Genomic DNA, 9,373 nt, shown 5'->3' with positions numbered 1-9,373 from the left:
TGATTTGGAGTCTGCTCTAGTTCATGCTGGCTTACAGATAAACGGTGAGGGGATAGAACTCTACGCAGCATAGCTTGCACCACAGGAACCGCAGCATCCCTTGTAGATGGAGGCTTTGCTCAGGAGGCAGCCTTCTTCCGTAGAAAAGCCAACATAAAACCCAAACTATTGCACATTTCTATTGTAAGCCAGCTCTGGAAGACTACAGGCTTGAAAGGTGCCTAAGAAAAGCACCAGAGAAATAAACGTTGCTGTTGAAAATGCACTATCTGGTCCTTATTTGCCAGATCTTCCCCTCTTTTTGGAGACATCCTTCTCCTTCAGCCTAAAACACATCCTGCTCCATTCCTCCAGTTCTTCTCTTCATGCCCAGGCTCCACCACAGTGCTAACAAAATAATTGCCAGTCCCATCGAAATGCTGCCAGTAAACATTCACTTTCTATTTTTAGACATGAAGTATATTTGATTATTTAATCTATGGCTGTGGTCATGATGTTCCTTCTGTGTCTCCTAAGGCCAAGATCTCAAGTCCATTGCCAGTCTCCCAGTTGGGTACCCATGTTCCATCTTCCTGAGTATGCAGAAGCTACCACTGGAGCCAGCGGAGTATGAAAACGAGGCCTGTGGTGTATTGCATTTGTTACAAGGTGACCATTACCTGCCTGTGCATCAGGAGAAACCATTATAATTTTCTAAAACCAGAGCACTGTCCCCTCCAAATCTGCTTTCATAAAGATGAATCAGACCATTAACTAAATCTATCCACTCATTCTTAAGTGTAGCTGTCGTGCTCAATATTCTGTGCGAGTCAGATAAAAGGTTCATTTCCTGTTGACCTAATGTCATCGTCACCCACCCACTTTCCAGTGTGCTTCTTACTGAGTTAACCCAGTTGCCAAAGTGAACCCCCTTTTGCCCACTATTGTCCTTTCCTTGATTGTTCAGCTGAGCTCCATGTTGGACCTGACCTTCAATTGGCTCTGCTACCTGGCTTGATATGCACCCAGGCATAACATGAGTTGCTTACAGTTGTGCGGCTACTGAAGGTTGGGACATCTGCCTCAGCCCAGCTTTCTCTTACATGCACAGGCACACCTGTTCACTGAATACATGGAGGACACCTCTGAAGGGGGCCCTTTAGTCCCCTTTTGCCAGAGGATGCTGCACCTGTGTGCACTTGCCCCATGTGAAACTCACTGAAATGTGGTGGAAGTCATCTCTTTGAACAAATTCCCAGACTGACACACACCCAGGGTCATGCCTCCACTGGAGGAATCCTTTTTAGAGGAGAAGCTGAAGTGTTTAGAGATTAGGGGTACCTCAGATGGACCACCACTACCAAACCAGGATTCAAGGAAGATGGAAGCAGGACCATTCTCAGAAGGGACACTCTCAGCCAAGTAGAATTCCCTCAGAAAAAAAACCTGGCTCTTATTAAATGTTATGAATTGGAGGCACATGTAGTGACTCCTATCCAGCCAGCGGTACACCTAAAAGGCAAAGTGTAAAGATTCAGAGCTGCTCATGTAAAGCAGCAGCTGATGTCTAATGAATAATCCACTGCACGCCTTTGAGCTTCGGCAGTGTGTCAGAATTTGAACACAAGCTTTCTTGAACCATGGCTGGGGTTTCCCATATGGTGTCTGTGGACTGTGCTCGTGACATCTGTCAGATTCCCTGCCTCTCCCTTTACTCATTAAGATGATTTTAATTATTTAAAAAAAAATGGGAGGCTGGCATGTTGCTGGTTAGAAGGCTGTCTTCCAGCACCATATACTTTTAGGTTGAATAAAGTGGTTTTCTTTTTGTTTTGTTTTGGAACTCAGCCACTATGTCTGCGTTGTACTTAAGTTCTTGAGCAGGTTAGGGTTTTTGGTTTGGCTTGGTTTGGTTTGGTTTTGGTCTCACCACTTTCCCTGTTATAAAATACCCATCATTTGACTAGCCATTCCCTTCATGGCAGACATTTTGTAAGACAAAACCCTCTCAAAGTAGTCAGTGTGCATATTCTCTCAAAGAAGGCTGGGGGCCCCTGCTCTAGTCCATTACTCCATTGACGTTCCTTGGCTCACTTGCTTCAGTATTTGGGCTTTTGTGGTGATGGTGGGGGAAGAGTAATACTTTAGAAATGGGGAATGTGTTGTTCTTCTTTCCTTGTGACAAGCATCACATTTATCTAGCAGAGGCCCAGCAGAAGATGGCCCCAGTCCACACATCCATGCTGCAGAAGTTGCTGAAGGTGGTCTCACAGAGCAGATGCCTGATAAAACACAGGGAAAAAACAGTTGACACACCCACACAATCTTGACAATATTATCTGTGTGGAGTCATTGGAGAGCGTTTGAATGTCTGCCATACTTTCCTTTGCTTCATCCCACGGTACTTCAAAGTGCTGTGAGGTGGTCAAGCTAAACTGGTCTTTTTCTTTATTTCTCTGATTAATCCTGCTCCAGCCCTCTCACTCATATTGTATCTCATGTGAATAAAGAGAAACTCTTGAACACGATTAGTATCCTTATTCAGTCAAGATGCCCAAAATAGGAGCTGCCCCACAGGGCTGACTCAGAGAAGAGGCAGCAGTGGTACCGAAGACTAGCGGTCATCAGCTTGTCAAGCCATCACGAACTATGGAACGGCAGTTGCAGCAACCCCAAATCCCATTGTCTCTCTCCTCTTCTCCTAGGCACACAGTACAACAAAGCACAGGTGCAATTCGATGCATGATCCAACAGAGGAAAGCTCTAGAAGCAAAAGCTGGCCAAGGCATGCCCAGAGCTGCAGGGCCCTCTTCTCTCTCAAGATGCATGGATTGCACCCTAGGTGTTGTTGACGAATAAAATGCCGTTGCGTTGGACAGGCACACTGAGAAGCAAGCATTCACATCTCACTCATGAAGGAGGGGCTGTTCAATGCAGCTGTTCATCATTCCCACTGTAACTAAAAACACATTTCCTTTTTTAATATGCCACTTACCAATCAAGTGAAGGAAAAATCCAGTTAACCTCAAGGAACTCACTGAAATTTGACTGGTGTGGTATATACAACAATATGTACAGTTGCAACATTGGGCACAAAAATGATTTATTAATGAGGAAAACTATGTAAATTTGTGACATAGTTTGTGACATAGCGTACAACCAGGCAAATCTAAAAAGCCCCGCTGCCCCCCACCCTGCCCCTGCTGCCAAAGATCATCCATGGGTACTGACTCCAGGGTGAAAATGGAAGAAGCCAAGGTATACCCCAGACATGTTAGATTTGTCCCTGCATCTCAGTCACAGCTTCCCAACACAGTTGTTGAGAGCATCGAAGTAGTGGAGAGCCATGTACTCGGCTCCTTGGAGGAAGACAGTGAAGATGTAATAAATAATGTTGTACAAGTAACTCTGTTCATGGGGCATGAGAACAGTTCACAGCCCCCACTGAGTTTGCGGAGGCTACTGCTGGGACCAGCAGATCCAGTTTCATTCCACATGTTTAGTTCTATGAGTATATCATATGAACAGGGCTGTAATCTGTGTGGTGGGGGTGGCCTCGAAGCTTTAGCTATGTACTGCTTTTTGCATAGATGAAATTGACAAAAAGAAAGCAGGATATATTGTGCTCCCAATTCTCCTGCAAGACATGAGAATAAGTTGGCTGTAAGCACAAGTAGCGCTTTACAGCTTCCAGTGGAAGGGAGTTGCATCTGAGTGTTGCTGCACCGTGCCACTGATTTTCTATTTTTGTCATGCTGGGTGACTAATACTTTTCTGCACTCAAGCTGGTGTTCAGTTCTAAATCTAAATTTGTACTAATATGTATTGGTAATGATGCTGGTGAAACTTGAAATTAGATATCTTGCAAATAGAGTCTGCTATATCCATAATGCTTGGGTATGTATCAAGCAAAGGAACCTGGTTATTCTAATTGAGATTATGAGCACCCGCTTGGCTTTTTTACCTGTCCTCTCAGCCAGAAAGCAGCTTTTCTAAAGTTCTGACTACTTCAGAAAAACCCCTTTCATACCTGTGGCATCATGGTTTCTACTTTTTAAAAGGAAAATAGCATTTTAGTCCAACAAGTGCTTCCTGAAGTGGTCAAATGGCACACTTTGGGTGTCTTTCCAGGAAGCACTGCAAGGCCAAAATGCTGCCTCTGCACTAGTTAAGAATGCAAGAATGCATGTGGTGCTTTGAGGAAGCGGAGGATGAGAGCAGAGCAATGCAGCCTGGGCTGCCTGGCTTTTGGGTGAGGGGGTGTCTGTGCTTCTGTAGCAGTTCATATATACTAAACAAGAACTAGGAGTAATGAAGATCTTACAGCCAAGACTTCAAAGCCTAACCACCAAATTGTCATTTTTGCTACGGTAAGTGCTTGAGGAATCACTTTGCCAGTGGAATACAGAGCAAAGAAAGCACAAGACCCCCATTCCCCCCCACTTCTTTCTTATACATCATAGGCTCAAAATATGTCTGACTGCAGAAAGGCAGAACCCATTGCTCATCTTTGCTTTTTATAGCAATTCCAATAAGCAGTGCTCTTCTCATATCTTCCTGAAGATTTATCTAAAAATAATTTTTAAAAAGTAAAGGGAATTTAGTAGTTTAGAATGCGTATAATAGACAGCTATACTGTGAGTGTAAAAGCTACCCAGAAGTTTTAAAAACCCCGCAGCAGTTCAATCAAATGAGTTTATCGGCATCAATGAAGTCTCTGTCATCTTAGATGGGCTTGGAGCAAGGCAAAAAGAAAGAAAAACCCAAGGCTCTGGGATCTTGTCGTTTAGAAGCTTTTAATACTCCGTTTCTATCTGACATCGTTTGCAACCAGATGTAACGTGACAGTAGCAGCTTGACGGGATGGTAATACACATCCCTTGCATAACCCCAGTGTTACAGCTTGGTCAAGACATGTTTCCATTTAAGCCATGCCGTGTTTATATAGAGCAGGGCGGTGTGCTTTTCCCAGCTAATCTGTCACAGAAAATTTGGGGAAATCTTAAGCTGTTCACTTTTATTGCACTAGCTTGATACTTTCCAATCAGAAAAGCACAACTTTCCCAAGTCACAGTTGTGGAGTCATAATTCTGATGCATCAGACAACCTGAAGTATGGTCTCCTTTGTCCCTAAAGCAAATGAAACCCGTTTTATAGATGGCATAATCTGATCTATGTCAGCCCTCCCCAACTCAGTGATATCCAGATGTTTCAGAATTGAGTTTGCATGAGCTCCAGCCAGCATGGCCCTGTGGTCAAGAACGCCGGGGTTGTCAGCCAAAGACTCAGGGGGTAATAGGCCAGGAAAGGGTGCTGTAATTCTACTGTTGTACTCAGTACATTAGTGGAAGTTAGTGGGGAGGGCAGAGAGAAATTTAAGAGAACCATGGTAGATACAGATCTTGAAAAAAGAAGGTCCCTTGAGGCACCTGTTCTCAAGCAAGTTGGATCTGTTGAGGGGTTTGCACAAATGTCCTGTCAGGTTCTTTCAAAAACCAAAATTTAGGGGCTCCAGTGGGTGCCACTGTATGATGGATTGAGGAAGTCCCATTCTCTTTTTTTGCTAGTTTTTAAAAGTCAGATGATAATCTTTCATTCAGATCAGTTTGAACAAAACTATTGACAGTTCCTTATTTACTTAAGAACTTCAGAAAAGCCATGCTGGGTCACACCAAGGGTCCATCAAACCAGCATTCTGTTCACACAGTGGTGAACCAGCTTCCGGCAAGGTCCCTCAAGCAAGATATGAGTGCAGCAGCCGTCTCCTGACCTTCCCCAGCAACTGCTGCACATAGATCCCAAAGGCGTCATACAGTCTTCAGAACTAGTGGCCATTGACAGCCGTCGTCTCCGTGACTGTGTCCAACCCCCTTTAAAGCTATATAAATTGGTAGCCATCACTACTTCTCACGGCAGTGAATTTCATAATTAAACTACGTGCTGTGTGAAGAAGTGCTTCCTTTATCCATGGTGAATCTCCCATCAGCCAGTTTCATGGGATCACCCTGGGTTCTAACATTTTGGGAGTGACAGAAAAATGACTCCTTCTCCACCTTCTCTTCTCCATACATAATCCTGAACACCATTTTTAAGCTAAACAATCCCAGTTGCTGTAACCTTTCTTCACAGGGGAGTTGCTCCAACCCCTTCATCACTTTGGTTGCCTTTCTGCACTTGTTCCAGTTCCAAAATGCCTTTTCTGGCACAGTATTCTAAGTGCCGTCACACCCAAGGTTTGTATAATGAGTATAACCTTTGCAGTTTTATTTTCAATTCCTTTTCTAAATATGCCTAACAGAGAGTTTAACTCTTTCACAGCAGTTGCACACTAGGTCAACATTTTCATCCAGCTGTCCACCACAACCCCTTTCTTGATCAGTCACTGCTAGCCCAGATCCCATCACCTTACACTTGAAGTTGGGATGTTTGACACAAATATTCTACTTGCCTAAACTGAACCACATTTGCCTATTTTCCCAGGTTGGTGAGGTCTCTTTAGAGCACTTCACAGTCCCTTTTAACCCCCCTAGATAGCTTGGCTTCACCAGCCACTTCACTGCTCATTTCTAATTCCAATGATTTATGGATAGGTTGAAAGGCATTGGATTCCTGTGCGACGCTATTGTTTACATCCCTCCCTTGGGATAAATTAGCTTTTACCCCCCACTCTCTGTGTTTTCTTTAACCAGTTACTGATCCTTTAGAGGACCTCCCCTCTTATTCCATGACTACAGGTTTTTGTAGGTGTCTTTGGTGAAGGGCATCATCAAAAACCTTTGGAAACTCCAAGGAAACAAAGGCTACTGGACCGATGCTGCCTGCAGGTTTATTGATACACTCAAGGAACTCCAATACATAGAACTTCCTGGTTTCTTAAGGTTCTCCTGTGACATGGTATAAAGCCCTTGAGTCTCTATAAGTTGACTCAAGTCTTATTCTCCATGCTAGTCCATCCCAATCTTTTAGATCAGCCCTAATCACCCTTTGGACTGAGTAAGGGTATATGCAGCAATAGTGTCCGTGGCTGACTATTCCAGAAAGCTGTGTCACCTCACCTGGGGCAACCATAAGCTATAGGCCTAACCCAATTCCAGAATCACCACAAGCATTTCTGATTTGGTTTGGCTTTTATTTACATTTAATTTTTATGGTATCTTATGAAAATTACATATAATATCTCTTCTACAACATATTGTCATCTTCAGTATATTGATATTACACGTTGTTACTGAGTCGGCTTTTAGTCACTGGGATCAAGCCTATTTGGGGTAAGCTGAACAAATTCATGTTACACATTACATTTTCATTGAAGGCTGTATCATATGGCTATCACTACATATTTGGAGGATTATCTCATGAATTAAATATTGTGGGTTAAAAACCAAAAGAAATACATAAAATATGGACTATATTTTTAAACAATATATAACATCATATAACAAGATTTTTTCCATCTCTCTTTCCAAATAACACATTTTCTATAAATGGGTAAAGGGACTTGGGTCTGCCTTGTCATCTATGAAATATGCCTTACAATGAAGCCATGTTTAAAAATAAAATAAACCGAGTAAAACAATCACTTGTGTTATTCATAGTTTTTAAAAACTTTATTAGTATAATAGAATTACAGTTGACATAAAATAATGAGCTTTTGCTAAACTCTGTAAAGCATTACATGCGTCTGCCATAAACAACCTCTATTATAGATTTAGGTCTTATTGCCACATCACTGCACTAAGGTGCAATAAACATTCAATGTCATCTTTTTAAATTATCCCAGGAGTAAACAGAAACTGTCCTCTATAAGAGTGTATCATTATTTTCAAGGAAGACTTACTATTATTACATGGTTTAGCAAAGCACTGTAAAAAAGCTACATAGAGAATACCTTGTCCTTGATAAACTGTGCAATCAGATTTATACAGTATACTATTCACATAGACTAACAAACTAAGAGATGGTATAATGCAGTCATTGCATAGCAAAAAAAGCAAACTAGTTAAGTAATATTCACATCTAATGTGCAAAATGCAGACCAAAAGGTAGCAAAGTGGATCATTAGGAAGGTAAAATGCCCTTAATGAACACACTAGATTAAACGCCAAAAATAACAAGATAAACAGATACCAAAGTTAAAGAGTTGTATTTTATTTTAATTTTGCTTCTATACATATATCTACACATAATACCAGAAGATAACACATCCTCCTTATTAAGCTCCAGTCAGATTAGCTCATCAAGTTTAGACAGGACTAAATGGTAGACAATGAAGCATTAGTTTAAAAAAAAAGAGTTGTCTTTTCTAAAGAAAAGGTTAACTATTTCATTTTGTAGATACTAAGTGAGCAGCAACCTTTGTTTTATTGAGAAAGAGTATATAAAACATTGCCTGTAACATGTATAGATATCAAACTGACTATCTTATTAGCTATTTTGATTGAAGGTCCATGTAGCATTGTTTTTAAAATGCATTCACTACCATGTGTTAGGGATTCTGAACCACTGTATTAATGCTTCCAAAAATCCTTCTGTATCTCAAACATTTGTGAAAATATCCTTCTCTGAAATTTGATTTTAATTTTCTTCAAAATAAGTTCTCAGCAGAAATGAAACTGGCTAGAATTGATTTGAAGGGAATACTAATAACTTGCAAAATGGACATCTTGTATTTAAAGCCCTTACATATTGTTCCTACAAATATATTGCTACAGTAAAAATGAAATGTAATAAGTTTACTCAATAAAATGTAGTTTCCTGTACATTCTTTTGTGTATCTTTTTTCTGTATTTAATGCTACATATATTACATCACTTATCGTTTAACAGTTATGTATCAGCAAATATAGCAGTAATATACAGATGACTTTTGTTTTAAATATTTTACCATTTTCCTACCAAATATAATTCCATATTTTAATATTCACGCATTACCTGAGCATACCAGTCATTAGCCTAATAGTATACACTGGATGACAGTTTCAAACTGCAAGCTACTGTACAGCCAGCCACTTTACAAATGGAATAAATTCCAAGCTCTCCTCTTTCTCGTCTTTTTCCTCTCAAATGCCACTGACTTTTTTTTCTGTAACTGCAGGCTCTAAATATGTTTCTCCCTTAAATATAACATATCAAGAGCTTAGGGAGGTGAACCCTACACAATATATTAAGAACATAAAAAAGTAAAAAATGTACAATCTCATGCTGTATATTTACATAGATTATTGAAATAATAGATTTTGTCTTTCTCTTTGCCATATGTTTCAATCTAAAGCTTTTAATGTATCATATTATAAAATAATACATTCAATGTATCTTGAGCTTGCAAAACTGGTTTTTTTTCTTCCTATAAAAGACAAACAAATGAACAAAAAAAGAAACCCTAACCAAAATAACCC

Source organism: Varanus komodoensis, unplaced genomic scaffold, assembly GCF_004798865.1.
Source record: "Varanus komodoensis strain SLA01 unplaced genomic scaffold, ASM479886v1 scaffold7_1, whole genome shotgun sequence".
In the NCBI taxonomy this organism is placed as follows: Eukaryota; Metazoa; Chordata; class Lepidosauria; order Squamata; family Varanidae; genus Varanus; species Varanus komodoensis.
Note: the sequence above shows the minus strand (reverse complement) of the source record.